The sequence below is a fragment of the Prionailurus viverrinus genome, chromosome B1 (genome assembly GCF_022837055.1).
Source record: "Prionailurus viverrinus isolate Anna chromosome B1, UM_Priviv_1.0, whole genome shotgun sequence".
NCBI classification, from domain to species: Eukaryota; Metazoa; Chordata; class Mammalia; order Carnivora; family Felidae; genus Prionailurus; species Prionailurus viverrinus.
Genome location: NC_062564.1, coordinates 15,853,038 through 15,869,864, shown reverse-complemented (window position 1 = coordinate 15,869,864; position 16,827 = coordinate 15,853,038). Strand labels below are relative to the sequence as shown.

General features: G+C 41.0%; 1 non-coding gene and 1 pseudogene across 1 annotated transcript; both read left to right on the top strand.

Moving 5' to 3' along the window:
• Positions 1 to 16,827, top strand: part of LOC125164715 (voltage-dependent anion-selective channel protein 3-like) — a 92,061-nt pseudogene that overhangs the window by 14,344 nt on the left and 60,890 nt on the right.
• On the top strand, positions 16,096 to 16,202 carry LOC125164978 (U6 spliceosomal RNA). Its single transcript, XR_007151889.1, has one exon. It is a non-coding gene; the product is annotated as a U6 spliceosomal RNA (small nuclear RNA).

Genomic DNA, 16,827 nt, shown 5'->3' with positions numbered 1-16,827 from the left:
CCCCTCCTCCAAAAACCCCTCCATGCAGTGTTTTGAGGCCAGCCTAAATTTCCTCTCTTCCAGAAGGTTCTCCTTAGTCACTCCAGCCCTCCTGGATCTTGTTCGTCTTCACCCCTTCCTAGAGAATTTGAAAGGATACACCACATGTTTGTGTTAAGGACTGGATTGTGTTGCTGTTCTCGCTTTCTGGAATAATTTCCCCATCCCATGCTCGCCACTTCAGTGGCCAAATACTGCTTCTCTCATCCATCCCCAGCTTCTCCTGTGCCTCCGAAACTCGAATCCTCTCCCCCCCCAGGCGTGTGTGGTCCCCCACTCTGCTCCACAATAGCCCTTGGCACTTTGTATGGATCTCAGTGCTTTCTGTGTCCTCTGCTGGGATGTAAATTCGTCAAGAGCAGGAATTGGTGGCACCTGGGGGGCTCAGTCCATGAAGTGTCTGACTCTTGACTTCAGCTCGGGTCATGATCTCCCAGTTCATGGGTTTGAGCTCTGCATTGGGCCCTGTGCTGACAGAGAGGAATCTGCTTGGGACTCTTTCGCTCTCAAAATAAATAAGGGTGTTGTATGGAAGCCAATTTGACAATAAACTTCATATGTTGAAAAAATAAATAGGGGCGCCTGGGTGGCGCAGTCGGTTAAGCGTCCGACATCAGCCAGGTCACGATCTCACGGTCCGTGAGTTCGAGCCCCGCGTTGGGCTCTGGGCTGACTGCTCAGAGCCTGGAGCCTGTTTCCGATTCTGTGTCTCCCTCTCTCTCTGCCCCTCCCCCGTTCATGCTCTGTCTCTCTCTGTCCCCAAAATAAATAAATGTTGAAAAGAAAAAATTAAAAAAAAAAGAAAAATAAATAAATAAATAAACAAACTTTAAAAAAAAAAGAAAGAATAGGAATTGGAATTATGTCATGATCATTTTTGTACCCTAGAATACAGCACAGAAATTGACACTTGGTAGAAATTAATACTGAATAAATATTTTTTGAAGGAGGAAAGGAAGGAAAGAATTTTCCAGTTGGCTTTTTCCAGCTAGACTATGGGACCTTCTGGGTTAAGGAATGGCGTCTTTTTTTGTCTTGTGGATCTTTTCAGTTCCATCTAGTGCCTCACAATGCCTGCCACATCCCTGGCTTCTTCCTCTGTCACCCTGCCTGGGGATGGGGCCTGAACTTGCTCCATCAGCTGTCATGGCCAATGTCACATATGTGGTGTGACCCAAACATGCCCCTCCAGCCACCGTTGATTGGTCCCTAAGCCAGAGGCGACCACGTGATAAGATGGGCCCAGGAAAGCCTGGCTGTGTCCCAGACGATTTGGAACAATTCTATATTTCAAATGGAAAGGTGACACATTAACCCAATAAAATGCTTGCTCTTGAAGCCTACACGAGGCAGTTGAACAAAGATCAAGCAAACCACTTTGGCCTGAAATTTCAGTCCCAGATGATGCTGCATTAGTACAAAATGTTAGCAGTCAATACTTACTGTATGTTATTTTACTAAGCGCTTTATATTCTTGGTGATATATTCTCCCACTTCTCATTTAAGGGACAGATGATTAGGGAGGTTGAAAATCCAGCCCACAGAGTCCCAAATTCTTTGCCACACTGGAGCTCTGGGAATGTTGGTACATGCCCCATGCTTAGATAGGCAGCTTGCCTCACAGTCCTGAACATCCTGACAATGAGCCTTTATCCCCTAAATGGGACCCATGGTCCATGAACCTGCCCAATCTGATGCTCTGCCCGGGAACAGACTAACACATGGGTGCACCAAGCAGTTACTCACCAGGTCTTAATAGGAGGGCCCTTGGGGTTGCAGGGCTGCATACAAAATACTTCTCCACTGGCCTGTCACAAATGCCTGCTTTTGCTATTAAGATTTCTTTTTAATGTTTATTTATTTATTTTTGAGAGAGAGAGAGAGAGAGAGAGAGAGAGCACAAGCAGGGAAGGGACAGAGACAGAAAGACACACACACAGAATCCGATGCACACTCCAGGCTCCAAGATGTCAGCTCAGAGCCCGACGTGGGGCTCGAACCCATGAACCATGAGATCATGGCCCCGGCTGAAGTCAGATACTTAACCAAGTGAGCCATCCAGGCGCTCCGGTTTTTGTTTCTTGGAGTTAAGGATGTAGGACCACAAAACATAGCACTTTGAGGGCATCTTACAGTTTTGGCTTCATTATAACTTCACTTTCCTCTTCTACCTCCTCTTCAAGGCAAGGATTGCCCCTCAAATTCTCTCTCCTCCTCATTCCACGGCCCATTTGCTGATTCTTGGTTCTTCGAATAGAGAAAATAATATTCTCCCGTGTAGTAGAATTTCATCTGGGAATCACAATCTAATCCAGAAGTCCACTGAGTGTGTGAAGAGTGTTTCCAATAGCAGAGATCTTCAACTTCTGCTCTAACATCACGAAAGATTTAAAAAAGGGGGGGGGCACTAATTTCTGTGATCTCCATTAACTGCAAATACCCCTAGGAGGGGTGACACGTTGAAATGCTGTCACTCAAGTACAAATGTTTTCACCAGTCCTTTTCCAGAAGACGCCTACCCAAGAGTATGAGTTCATAGTTTACTGGGGGTAAGAGACACAGTAGGCAAGTTAGTGTTTGGGGACAACGTAAAATCATACACCATTCAGTATGGTTGCGATGTGGTCATTGAGTCTGGATCCCACCCTGTGGGGACTGTGGAAAGCCACGGTGGAAGAAAAAGAAGTGTGGCAGGAGACTGGAGGGAGAGTTCGAGGGCTCAGGATCATGGGAGGAGATGAAGGGGGAATTTACTCGGTGCCAGAACGAGGGCCAAGTGCAAAGTGGGCTGTTCCGTAGAGCTTTTCTGGAGATCTGTGACCTCTCTTCTCTCCACCCATGGGTTCGTCTTCATTTCTGTGAAAGGAAGGACAGAAGGGTAGGAGGACATGAAGGAAATAATCAAGACCAGCAATGCCCACAGTGGTAAAACAAGCTCTAACTTACAAATTGCCTCTAAGTGGCCCAAGGAGTACTTCTAGGCGAGTGTAAATCATCGTGGAGCTGCTGACAGACCACATGCAAACCATGTTCATGCCCATCTGGGGCTCATCTGCTATGTACACTCTGAGCGATACTTGGGGTGATCCTAGTGGAGGCTCTGCCTAATGTTAAAAACCTGATGCCAGTTGGGATGAAATTGAATTGAAGCCAAGTCAGCAACTGAAAACAGTCTCCTTCCCTTGCTCCCTCCCTCCCTCCTTCCTTCCCTCTTTGAGAAGATCAGTAAAATTTAAGAATCTTTAGATAGATTGGGGGGAAAAAGAGAGACAACCCAAATTCCCAATACTAGGATCAAGAATCTATCACTTCAGATTCTACAGATATTAAAACAATGGTTCTTGGGTCACCTGGGTGGCTCAGTCGGTTAAGCATCCGACTCTTGATTTGGGCTCAGGTCATGATCTCATGGTTTGTGAGTTCAAGCCCTGCATCAGGCTCTCTGCTCTCAGCACAGAGCCTGCTTCAGATCTTCTGTCTCCCTCTCTCTAGCCCTTCCCCTCTTTCTGGCCCTCCCCCTTCTCATTCTACCTCTCTCTCTCTCTCTCTTTGAAAATCAATAAACTTAAAAAAAATTTTTTTTAAGAAAAAAATGATTCTCTACTGGAGGTTATTCAACCCCTCTTCCCTCCAAGGGTATTTGTGAATGCCTGGAGACAGTTTTGATTGTTACAGCTGGGGAGCTTTGGGAATGTTACTGGCATCCAGTGGGCAGAGACCAGAGATGTTGCTAAACATCCCACAATGCACAGAACATGCCCCCTTAACAAAGGCTTATCCACTCCAAAATATCAATACTGTGCTGTTGAGAAACCTACATCATAAGGATAATAAGGGAATATTGTATATGACTTAATGTTCATAAATTCAACAACTTAGTTGAACAATTTTTTTAAATACAAAATTTATTGTCAAATTGGTTTCCATACAACACCCAGTGCTCATCCCAACAGCCCATCACCCACTTTCCCCTCCCTCAAAATGAACAATTTTTTTGAAAGACACAAACTACAAAAGCTCACCCAATAAGAAATAGATAACCTGGGTAGCCTGATATTTACTAAACAATTGCATTTGTAGTTAAAAACCTTCCCACAAAGACAACTCCAAGCCTAAAGAGCTTCATTGATTAACTTATGACACATTTAAGGAAGAAATTATTTCAATTCTGTCTAAACTCTTCCAGAAATTTGGAAAGGTGGAAATATTTCTCAACTCTTTCCCTGAGTTTAGGAATGCCCTGATACTAAACTCAGCCAAAGATGATACATGAAAACCACAAGCCAATCAAATCCAACAATATAGATAAAAAACAATACATTATGACCACATGGAGTTTATTCTGGAATCAAAGGTTAGTTTAATGTTTGAAAATTAATGAATATAATTCATCATGTTAGTAAACTATAAAAGAAAAATCATATGATCATCTCAATACATACAGTAAAAGGATTTGACAAAATCCATCATCCTTTCCTGATAAAAACTCTCAGCAAACAAGAAATAAAAAGGAATTTCCTTAGCTTGATAAAAGGAATCTATGAAAAACCTATAGCTAACATCATAATGTCAGAAGACTGAATACTTTCCTCCTGAGATCATGAACAAGTCAAGTAAGTCTATTCTCACCATTTCTATTCTTTTTCTATTCTGTTATCATTGCACTTCAAGTTCCTAATTGGTGCAGTAAGACAAAAAAAAGAAAGAAAAGGCTGCCAGATTGGAATGGAAGAAGTAAAGGGGCCTTTATTCTCAGACAACATGATCATCCATGTAGAAAATCTGATGGAATCCACAAAAAGGCTACTAGAACTAATAAATGAGTTTTGCAGGATATATGATCAATATACGAAAGTCATTTATATTTCTATATGCCAGTAATGAACAATTGGAAACTTAAAAAGAAAAAAAATTAGCAATAGCATCAAAAATATGAAATATTTAGGAATAAATCTGAAAAAAGATATGAAAGACCTGTATACTGAAAACCACAAAACAATGCTGAGTAAAATTAGAGAAGACCTAAATAAATAAAATGATATACTATGTTTATGGGCCCAAAGATCCATTTAAAGATGTCAGTTCTCCAAACTGATCTGAGGATTCAACATAATTCTAGTAAAATCATAGTAGACTCTTTGGTACAAATTGAAAAAAAATGGGTTCTAAAATTCATAAGGAAATGCAAAGGGCTAGTATAGAAAGAATAACTTTGAAAAAGAACAAAAGTTGACGAACTAACACTACTTGATTTCAAGACTTATTTTCAAGCTACATTAATTAAGTGTCATATTGGTGTAAAGAGAGAAAAAAGGTCTGTGGAACAGAACAGAAAGACCAGAAACAGACCCACACAAAAACTGATTTTTTGACAAAGGTTCAAAGATGGTTCAGTGGAAAAATGACAATTTTTTCAACAAATGGTGCTCAATTGGATATCTTCACGCAAAATAATACATTTTGACCCATACCTCATACTATATACAAAAATTTACTCAAAATGGATGATAGCTATAAATGTAAAACCTAAAGCCATAAAACTTCTAGAAGTAAATAGAAAATAAAGCCTTTATGGTTTTGGGCTATGTAAAGACTTTTTAGATATTATACTAAAAGCACAATCCATAAAGGAAAAAATTGATAAATTGAAATTCATCAAAATTTAAAACTTCTGGTCTTCAAAAGACACTGTTAAAAGAATGAATAGATTAGCTACCTACTGGGAGAAAATATTTGTGAATCATTTATCTAGTAGAGCAGTTATATCCAGAATATATATATTTTAAACCCTGAAAACTCAATAATAAGAAAATAATCCAGGAAAAAAAGAAATGAGCAAAAGATCTGGAAAGATACTTAAAGAAGGTATATGGGTGGCAAATAGGCCCATGAGGAGAAAATGCTCACCCTCAACAGTCACCAATAGAAATGCAAATTAAGTTCACATGGAGAGGGGCGACTGGGTGGCTCAGTTCACGTACTCACGGTCAGGTCCGTGAGTGCGGGCCCCGTGTCAGGCTCTGTGCTGACAGATCAGAGCCTGGAGCCTGCTTCAGATTCTGTGTCTCCCTCCTCTCTGCCCCTCCCCCGCTCACATTCTGTTTCTCTCTCTCTCAAAAATAACTAAAAAATAAAATTTAAAAAAAATTTTTTTTAAATTTTTTTTCAACGTTTATTTATTTTTGGGACAGAGAGAGACAGAGCATGAACGGGGGAGGGTCAGAGAGAGAGGGAGACACAGAATCTGAAGCAGGCTCCAGGCTCTGAGCTGTCATCCCAGAGCCCCACGCGGGGCTCGAACCCACCGACCGCGAGATCGTGACCTGGCTGAAGTCGGATGCTTAACCGACTGCGCCACCCAGGCGCCCCTAAAATAAAAAATTTTTTAAAGATCACAATGAGATACCACTGAGCATGTTATAATGGCTGAAACTAAAAGCATACTAGGTGTTGGCAAGGATATGGAGCAGTGGAGACTCTTATATGCTACTGGTGGGAATGTAAAATGTTATAGACACTTCATTAAATAGTCTAGCAGTTTCTTAAAAAGTTGGACTTATACGTATTATCTGATCAAGTCATTCTACCTCTAGGTATTTAGCCAAGAGAAATAAAAGCCTATGCCCACCCAAAGTCTTATATGGATTTGTGCTCCAATGTTCCCACTAGCTTTCTCTGGAATAGCCAAAAACTGGAAATCCAAATACCCATCAACATGTGAATGGATAAACAAACTGTGGTATATCCATACAGTGAAATAGTACTCAGCACTAAAAAGGAAAGAACTATTGATACTTGCAGCAACATGGATGAATCTCGGAGTAATTATTCTGAGTCAAAGAAACCAGACAGGAAAGTATATGTATTGTGTGATTCCACTTATATAAAATTCCAGCAGGTGAAACTAATGTATAGTGATAGAAAGCAGATGACCCGTTGTCTGGGGATGAGAGTGACTGGACCACAAAAGTGGGGGAGGAAATTTTGAGGGTGATGGATATACTTATTATCTTGATTTTGGTGATAGTTTCACACATATGTGCATATGACCGAAACTAATAAATTTATACAGTTTAAATACATATCGTTTATGGTATGACAATTGTATCTCAGGGTTGTTTTTAAAAATGATTGTCCTGACCCACACGAAAATAGCCTGTGTGGTCACAATAGTTGGGCTGATTTGTGTCCCAGTATATGGTCTATTGTGGAGAACGTTCCATGTGCACTGGAGAAGAATGTATATTCTGCTGCTTTAGGATGAAATGTTCTGAATATATCTGTAAATCCATCTGGTCCAGTGTGTCATTCAAAGCCATTGTTTCCTTGTTGATTTTTTGGTTAGGTGATCTGTCCATTGCTGTGAGTGGGGTGTTGAAGTCTCCTACTATTATGGTATTACTATCTATGAGTTTCTTTATGTTTGTGATTAATTGATTTATATATTTGGGTGCTTCCACGTTTGCCACATAAATGTTTACAATTGTTAGGTCTTCTTGGTCTATAGACCCCTTGATTATGATATAATGCCCTTCTGTATCTCTTGATACAGTATTTTATTTAAAAAAATTTTTTTAATGTTCATTTATTTTTGACAGAGAGAGAGAGAGAGAGAGACAGAGCATGAAGGGGGAGGGGCAGTGAGAGGGAGACACAGAATCTGAACCAGGCTCCAGGCTCTGAGCCATCAGCACAGAGCCCGACGCGGGGCTCGAACTCACGGACCGTGAGATCATGACCTGAGCCGAAGTCGGACACTCAACCGACTGAGACACCCAGGCACCTCTACAGTCTTTATTTTAAAGTCTAGATTGTCTGATATAAGTATGGCTACTCTGGCTTTCTTTTGTTGACCATTAGTGTGATAGATCGTTCTCCATCCCCTTACTTCAACGTTTATTTATTTTTGGGACAGAGAGAGACAGAGCATGAACGGGGGAGGGGCAGAGAGAGAGGGAGACACAGAATCGGAAACAGGCTCCAGGTTCTGAGCCATCAGCCCAGAGCCTGACGCGGGGCTCGAACTCACGGACTGCGAGATCGTGACCTGGTTGAAGTCGGACGCTCAACCGACTGCGCCACCCAGGCGCCCCTCCATCCCCTTACTTCAATCTGAAGGTGTCATTAGGTCTAAAGTGGGTCTCTTGTAAACAGCATATAGATGGATCTTGTTTTCTTATCCATTCTGTTACCCTATGTCTTTTGATTGGAGCATTGAGTCTATTGACGTTTAGAGTGAGTACTGAAAGATGTGAATTCATTGCCATTATGCTTGTAGAGTTGGAGTTTCTGGTGGTGTTCTCTGGTCCTTTCTAATCTTTGTTGCTTTGGTGTGTGTGTGTGTGTGTGTATATATATATATATGTATATATATATGTATATATATATATATATATATATATATATATATATATATATATATACATTTTTTTTCTTCATCTTTTACCCCCTTAAAATTTCTTGCAGGGCTGGTTTAGTGGTCATGAACTCTTTTAATTTTTGTTTGTCTGGGAAACTTTTTATCTCTCCTATTTTGAATGACAGCCTTGCTGGATAAAGAACTCTTGGCTGCATATTTTTCTGATTCAGCACACTGAATATATCCTGCCACTCCTTTCTGGCCTGCAAAGATTCTGTGGATAGGTCTGCTGCAAACCTGATCTGTCTTCTCTTGTAGGTTAGGGACTTTTTTTCCCTTGCTGCTTTCATGATTCTCTCCTTGCCTGAGTATTTTGTGAATTTGACTATGATATGCCTTGTTGATGGTAGGTTTTTGTTGAATCTACTGGGGGTCCTCTGTGCTTCCTGGATTTTGATGTCCGTGTCTTTCCCCAGGTTAGGAAAGTTTTCTGCTATGATTTGCTCACATAACCCTTCTACCCCTATTTCTCCCTCTTCCTCTTCTGGGACCCCTATGATTCTGATGTTGTTCCTTCTTAATGAGTCACTGATTTCTCTAATTCTTAACTCGTGCTCTTTTGTCTTAATCTCCCTCTTTTTTTTCTGCTTCATTATTCTCTAAAAGTTTGCCCTCTATATTGCAATTCTCTGTTCCATCCTTGTATCCATTCTCTCATCCATTCTTGCCACTGCTGCATCCATTCGTGATTGTAGCTCAGTTATAGCATTTTAAATTTCATTCTGGCTATTTTTTAGTTCTTTTATCTCTGCAGAAAGGGATTCTAATTTATTTTCGACTCCAGCTAGTATTCTTATTATCGTGATCCTAAATTCTGGTTCAGACATCCTGCTTGTCTCTGTGTTGGTTAAATCCTTGGCTGTCGTTTCTTCGTGCTCTTTCTTTTGGGGTGAATTCCTTCGTTTTGTCATTTTGAAGGGAGAAAAGGAATTAATGAGGTAGAAAAATTGAAATTAAAAAAATATTAAAAGTAAAAATTAAACACACACACACACACACACACAAAGGAAATCGTTTGAGAATTTGAAAAAATGAATACACTGAAGTAGACTAAAATGAGATGATAGGGGTAAAATAGAATTTGAAAAAATATACTCAAAAGTAAAGAATATAGTAGAAAAAATTAAAGAAAAATATTTTTAATGAAAATTAAAAATAAATATGAATTTTTTTCTTTTTCTGTATTCAAGAAAAAAAAGAAATGAAAAAGAGAAAAAATATTAAAAAAAGAAAAAAGAAATCATTTGAAAATTTGAAAAAGTGAATACACTGTAGTAGATTAAATAAAATGATGCAAGTAAAATAGAATTTGAAAAAATTTACATAAAAGTAAAAAATATATTTAAAAAATTAAATAAAAATATTTTAATAGAAATTGAAAGTAAAAATGAAGTTTTTCTGCATTCAAAAAAAGAAAAGAAATGAAAAAGAGAAAAAAAGAAAAAGAAAGAAAAAAAGGAAATTGAAAATTTGAAAAGGTGAATACACTAAAGCAGACTAAACTAAAATGATGGAAGTAAAATAGAATTTGAAAAAGTTTACACAAAAGTAAAAAATATAGTAATAAAAATTAAATAAAAATATTTTTAATAAAAATTGAAAATAAAAATGAATTTTTTCTCTTTCTGCTGAATTCTGTGGTTCAGGTTGTGCAGGTTGTTGTGTCAATCCTCCAATCAGTTTTCTAGGTGTGTAGGATGGTTTGGTGTGGGTCTGGCTGTATTTCATGGATGTGAGACACACAAAAAACTTCCATGCTGGTCCGCCATCTTGGCTCCTCCCACAATGGTTGGTATAGTTTGTCTTACTGTGCGCTGGGCTGTGGTAGAGGGTGGCTCTGTTACCCAGCTCCCCTCCTTCTGTCCTTCCCCACTCCCTGCCTCCCCCAAAGCTGTCTTTCAATCCTGCTAACCCCACCCCCAAACCTCTTCATTTCATATTCTTCCTTACCTGTAATTTCTCAACAGAATATTCTCTCATTCCAATCTTCGCAGATCTTTAGCCTCTCACTCAGTCAGTTTATAGAATACCAGTGACCCAAAGCTTTTCCTTCAACCCCATTCCTCCCAGCCTTCCTGACGTATGTGAAATCATGGCTTGATTCCTGCTTTCAGGTTTTCCCCAGGGGCTGGTCATAGGTCTTTGTGATACCCTTTACCCCATGTCATTCTACACTGTGGTTCTTCATCAGCACATGAGAATATTGTCAGATTATGCTTCTCTTTGTTCAGCAGGAGGTTCATTATTGCCATGAGTACAAACCTTTACTCCAGCCAACGCTTGACATCTGAGGATTTAATGTTTGTGTTTCTCACTGTTTAAGAACAACACCAAAGTTTTATGAATGTAGTAACTTAGCTGCTGAATTTTTGGGGGGAGTATTACGAGACCAATGTACAGGAGTAAGTCTGATTTATTTGTGTCCATTGTGTGGACTCCTCCTGTACATTTCACAGGGGTAATTGTGTTCTGTGTCAGTGTTTGCAGCTTGAAGAATATGGAAAGTCCTCAGGATGCGTTTCAAGAAAAGTTAACTGCCCTATGTTATTTCTATGGAGGGTTGCCTCATTCGATGGAGTATGTAACATAACCCAGGAATGTCTTCTGTCTCTAATGTAAAGGCTCTCTCCAGCATCTGTGTTCTTTTCTGTCTACTAGGTTGCTCTAGAGAGGGTGTTGATTTACATTTCTTCTACCTGACAGAGCAAGAGCTCTTGGGTCACTTCCTGCCTGTCCCCTTTGAGTATCTCCTGGACTGCAGCCAATGGCAGCAGGATGCGTTTCCGATTAATTTGACTAGTGACTAATAACTCTGACCCTCAGAGTGGATGACACAGGAGACTTTGCTCCTCTGCACCGAGCTGTGGATTTCCTGCTAGAATGCTTAACAACTTCGTGTTGTGATGAAAATCAGATGAAAGAACATATGGAAAAGGACTCTAGATATTTTAGGTAAGAGTATAAATGCAAATGCAAGACTCTGTCTTGGTAGCCAGGATGCCTCCAGCCTTACCCCGAACATCAGAAGGCAGGGCTTCTGTTGTGGATTCAGGACTACACAGAGTCACCAGGGTATCCAAAGGACTTTGTATTATGGAATGGATGGAATCTTTAGTGAGGAAGGAAGAAAGCGAACAAAGTTATCCTTCAATTCCAAGTACTTTTCCTCCTATCCCCTAGTCCAGCCCTGTCTCCTGGGTAGGTGTATGTAGGTAGAGGGGATTAACGTGAATTGATCTTGTGTCTGTCAGGCTTGAGAAGCTGTCTGTTGCTTTCTCTACCTGGTAGTGGCTGGTGCCTTGAGAGGTGAGCAGGAGGGGATCCTGTCCTCCTCAAGGGAACTCACATGCTGTGATCGAACCCATACTGCATCTTGATGAAGATCTAAGTCATTATTTCACTTGAGGGAGACTGGAGATGCGAGCTAATTCATCCCCTCATTCTATTCTCAGGATTCCATGTTGGAAGGGGGTGTCCTTGTGAATATTCCTTCTTTCCTAAACTCTCTCTCACTTGAACATCCTCTTTCTCCTCCATGTTCTCTTCTTGCGGCCTTCCTCAAACAGCATCCTTAGACCTTCCTCCCTGGAAAGTTCCACTCCTCTGCACAAAGTAAAGCAGCATGCTACCCACTGTCACCTCGTGACTTGTATACTCCGCCATCACAGGATTTGGCTAGTTATTAGTGAGAATTCTCCTCTGTGCAGGCGTCTGCTGGCAGTAGAAGCATATGGGTGCCCCAGTCCCATAAGTGGTGTAAGTAGCAGAAAATTGGGCTCCCATTGTCTTCTTTCCACTTACAATGGCTGAGGCTGGTTTCCTCCTTAATTTATCAACTGGAAAACACACTTTACCAACATATGCAAAAACTTCCTCCAAATATCAACACTCTAGTCATTTGTGTGTATGTGTGAGACAGAGAAAGAACATAAGAGGGGAAGAGGGGGAGAGAGAGAGAAAGAGAGAGAATCTCAGTCAGGCACAATGTTCAGTGCAGAGGCTGACATGGGGCTCGATCCCACAGCCCCGGAATCATGACCTGAGCCAAAATCAAGAGTCGGACGCTCAACCGACTGAGCCACCCAGGCACCCCTCAACACTCTAGTCTTCAGCGAAGCATTCACGTTCCTCCCTATGAACATAATTTGATTCTGCTTCTTGCAAAAAGAAAAGCTCTGACATAATGGTGCCAAAGGAGCACTTGCCTCCTTCCTGGGATTAATTTCGCGGCAAATGCCTGAGCCATGAGGGTGGGTGGGTGGCAAGGGAGGCCTCAGCTCATTCCATCATACTTGTAAGACTTGGTGTTCCTTATGTTTGAAATATCCTTGGCTCTAGAATGTAACTGGGCCCAGAGAAAAGAGAACTAAGGAGTGGCAATTAAGGACCGGCTCTGGGCTGAGTTTAAGGGAAGGTATCCTTGAACCTGCTACATAGTCGAGCCCGAGTTATTGAGACTGACACACAGTTACTGAGAGCCAGGAAGCAAAGGAGAGGGATAACTTAACATCAAGGAGAATTATAAGGAAGAGACTCAGCATTGGGGAACTGCCTAACAAACACCATAGGGGTAGGAGACTTACATACCAAGAGGCCTTATACATTTATTTTAATTAGTGGACTTGCTCCCTAGGTTCAAAGAAAGTTTCACTGGTTCAAGGTCAGAAGGTTTATCTTGACTGCTTTTAAAGTTTTTAATAGGATTCAGTTTATATCCCAACATCAACAGAACATTTTTTTCCTACACCAGGGCTCTGTATCACTCTTGTTATTTTTGTGTTTTGTTTTGTTTCCTTTTATATTTATTTACTTTAGAGAGAGAGAGAGAGAGAGAGAGAGAGAGAGAGAGAGAGAGAGAAAGAGAGTAAGCAGGGGAGGGGCAGAGAGAGAGGGAGACACAGAATCCGAAGCGGGCTCCAGGCTCTGAGTGGCCAGCATAGAACCCGATGCAGGGCTTGAAACCACGAACTATGAGATCATGACCTGAGCCGAGTCTGACGCTCAACCGACTGAGCCACCCACGGGCCCCATTGTTTTGTTTTCTTAAGCAACTAACATGAGTTACATGGTGGTTTCCAAGTAAGGACAGCAAGTTAAACATGCCTCTAATATCCTTTTCTCCGGAAGTCTCTCTGAAACTACAATAGAAGGGATTTTACTGGCAAAGGGAAAATGGGAGAGGAGAAAATCACAGCAAACTTTTGGAATCTGGAAAGCAAATAAACAAGTGCTGATTTAGCAGAGCTGAGACAACTGAATCCTAGATCAGCGGTGAGGAAAGTGGATTGACCCACAAATCTACAAAGCCTATGAATTGGTAACACTGAGTACCTCTGGAAATGGGGGTCAAGGGAGGGGTTTAAAGAAAGAGAATTTGTTGGCAGTTTTTTTTTTTTTTTTGAAGTAGGCTTCACATCCAGCATGGAACCCAGCGTGGGATTTGAACTCACAATCCTGAGACCAAGAGCTGAGCTGAGATCAAGAGTCTGACACTGAACCAAATGAGCCACCCAGGAACCCCTTGTTGGAAGCTTTTTAAAGAACATTTTAATCCCCAGACCACCTTCTCCAATTTGCGCAGTCAGACACTTGGCCTCCTCCACACTCACAGAATTAGAAGATTTTTTTTTTCGGCACAGGAAAACAGAAGGTCCCTGGGTTGGAAGACAGTAGGCAGAGATGGAGGTGGGTGCTGTGCTAGGAACTGGGAGCTGGAGTAACTACAGTCTTACTGGCTTCTGGGATTCCAGTCCTCCCCATCTCCTGGGCTCCCAGAATACTGGAAACCAGGCCATTGTCTTCCAGGTAGGAGACTGGAAAGTTCCCCTGGAGAATCTGAGCAGCCCAAGAAGAAAGTCTTACACATACTGATGATGAGTTTTCATTGGGAAAATGATGACCCTCGGGTGAAGTTCACTGTTGAAAAGCCCCAGCCACAAATTCACTCTCATGAGCAAATGATCAAGATTTACAGGTGCGGAAACCCTACTGTGAAAGGTTCAGACCAAGACAAACCAACATTTAAAAAGCAACATGAGAAATAGCAGACACATTCAAAGAAAATAAACTTAAAACAAAAACCCATCAGTAGTATCTTCAGTGAGGCAAGAAGAAATAGTTCAATCTTGAGACAGCAAAAGAATGACGTAGAAACAGAACTTTTGAAGAAAAGGGAGCTCTAGACATTCGGAAGCATAATGGAAATTTTGAAAAATGTAACAAATTGGAGGATAAAATTGAAGAACTCTCCTCAACAGTAGAGCAAATGATGTAAAAGAGAAAAAGTAAAAAAGTCGGGGGATGGATCCACAAGACTTAAGGATCCACAAGACTTAATATCTAAGTAACAGGAGTTTCAGGAAAAGAGAACAGAAAAGGTGAGCTGCCAAAAAGATAAGGGGATCAAAATAAAATGTCATCAGTTTTCTCAACAGTAATACCAGAGGCTAGAAGATGAGAAAGTGATGCCTTCAACCCTTGGAGGAATAACCACTTCTACCTTAAAATTTTTTTGTGTGTTTGATTTTTTATATTTGAGAGGGAGACAGACAGAGAGCGAGTAGGGGAGGGGCAGAGAGACAGAGACAGAATCCAAAGCAGGCACCAGGCTCTGAGCTGTCCGTCAGCACTGAGCCCGACGTGGGGCTGGAACTCACGAACTGAACCGTGAGATCATAACCTGAGCTGAAGTCAGACGCTTAACTGACTGAGCCACCCAGGTGCCCCCAAACCACTTCTATCTTAGAATGACAAAAGAGCAATTGCATATGAGGGCTGAAGAAAGACATTTTAGAAAGGCAATGTTTCAAAAAGTGTATTTCCCATGTGCCTTTATCAGGGAGCGACTGAAGGGTATGTTTCACCAAAACAAGGGAACAAACCAAGAACGAAGACTCAAGATAGAGGAAACGGGAGATCCGACTCAAGAGAAATGAAGGGAATCCTCAGGATGACAGCTCCACCCCAGTTGTTGAGAACAAAACAGTCCAGACTGGAACATGGCAGAGAATCTGGGAAGTGTTTCTTCAAGAAGATCAGATTGATAAAATATGGGATGCTCTAAATGTCTTGAGAAGATGTTTATATCATTGCAGGAGGCTTTGTGTTTGAATTTGTGGTAAGTGCATCTACTACTAATACACTTACTATCCAGGGAATTAAAAAAAGTTGTTCAGGATAGTAAAAGTCGTTATAGTTTACTACGTGGCTTAGTTCAGGGTAGCATTTACATGGTCGTAATGCTATGAGTTACATTTACTGAATAAAGATCTAAGGAAAATTAATGATGTAACTATATTGGAAGGATAAAGGGATGGGAAGGGTGTGCATGTGTTTCATGGGGAAAGGGGAAGAGAGCCAAATCCCTAACTTGCGAACTGGTAAGCCAGTAGCTAAAGCCTATAAGTGAAAAATCAAGGAAACTGTACAGGAGGAAAAGTAAGTTTCCTTCTCTTCTGATTTCTCAGCTGAGGCTACTGGAATAAAAAATTAACAAGAGAAAAACAGGAGTTGATTCGCATGCATACCTCATGTATACATGGGAAACACGCAAAGACAAATAAGTAACTCCTACAACCACTTAAGAATTCCAACTTAGGGGCGCCTGGGTGGCTCAGCTGGTTAAATGTCTGACTTCAGTGCTCACTTCGGCAGCACAAATACTAAAATTGGAACGATACAGAGAAGATTAGCATGGCCGCTGCACAAGGATGACACACAAATTTGTGAAGCGTTCCATATTTTTAAATACTGTCAAAATGTCAATACTACCCAAAGCTATCTACACATTCAATGCAATCCCAATCAAAATTGCACCAGCATTCTTCTCAAAGCTAGAACAAGCAATTCTAGAATTCATATGGAACCACAAAAGGCCCTGAATAGCCAAAGTAATTTTGAAGAAGACCAAAGCAGGAGGCATCACAATCCCAGACTTTAGCCTCTACTACAAAGCTGTAATCATCAAGACAGCATGGTATTGGCATAAAAACAGACACATAGACCAATGGAATAGAATAGAAACCCCAGAACTAGACCCACAAATGTATGGCCAACTCATCTTTGACAAAGCAGGAAAGAATGTACAATGGAAAAAAGACAGTCTCTTGAACAAATGGTGCTGGGAGAACTGGACAGCAACATGCAGAAGGTTGAAACTAGACCACTTTCTCACACCATTCACAAAAACAAACTCAAAATGGATAAAGGACCTGAATGTGAGACAGGAAACCATCAAAACCCTAGAGGAGAAAGCAGGAAAAGACCTCTCTGACCTCAGCCGCCGCAATTTCTTACTTGACACATCCCCAAAGGCAAGGGAATTAAAAGCAAAAATGAACTATTGGGACCTCATGAAGATAAAAAGCTTC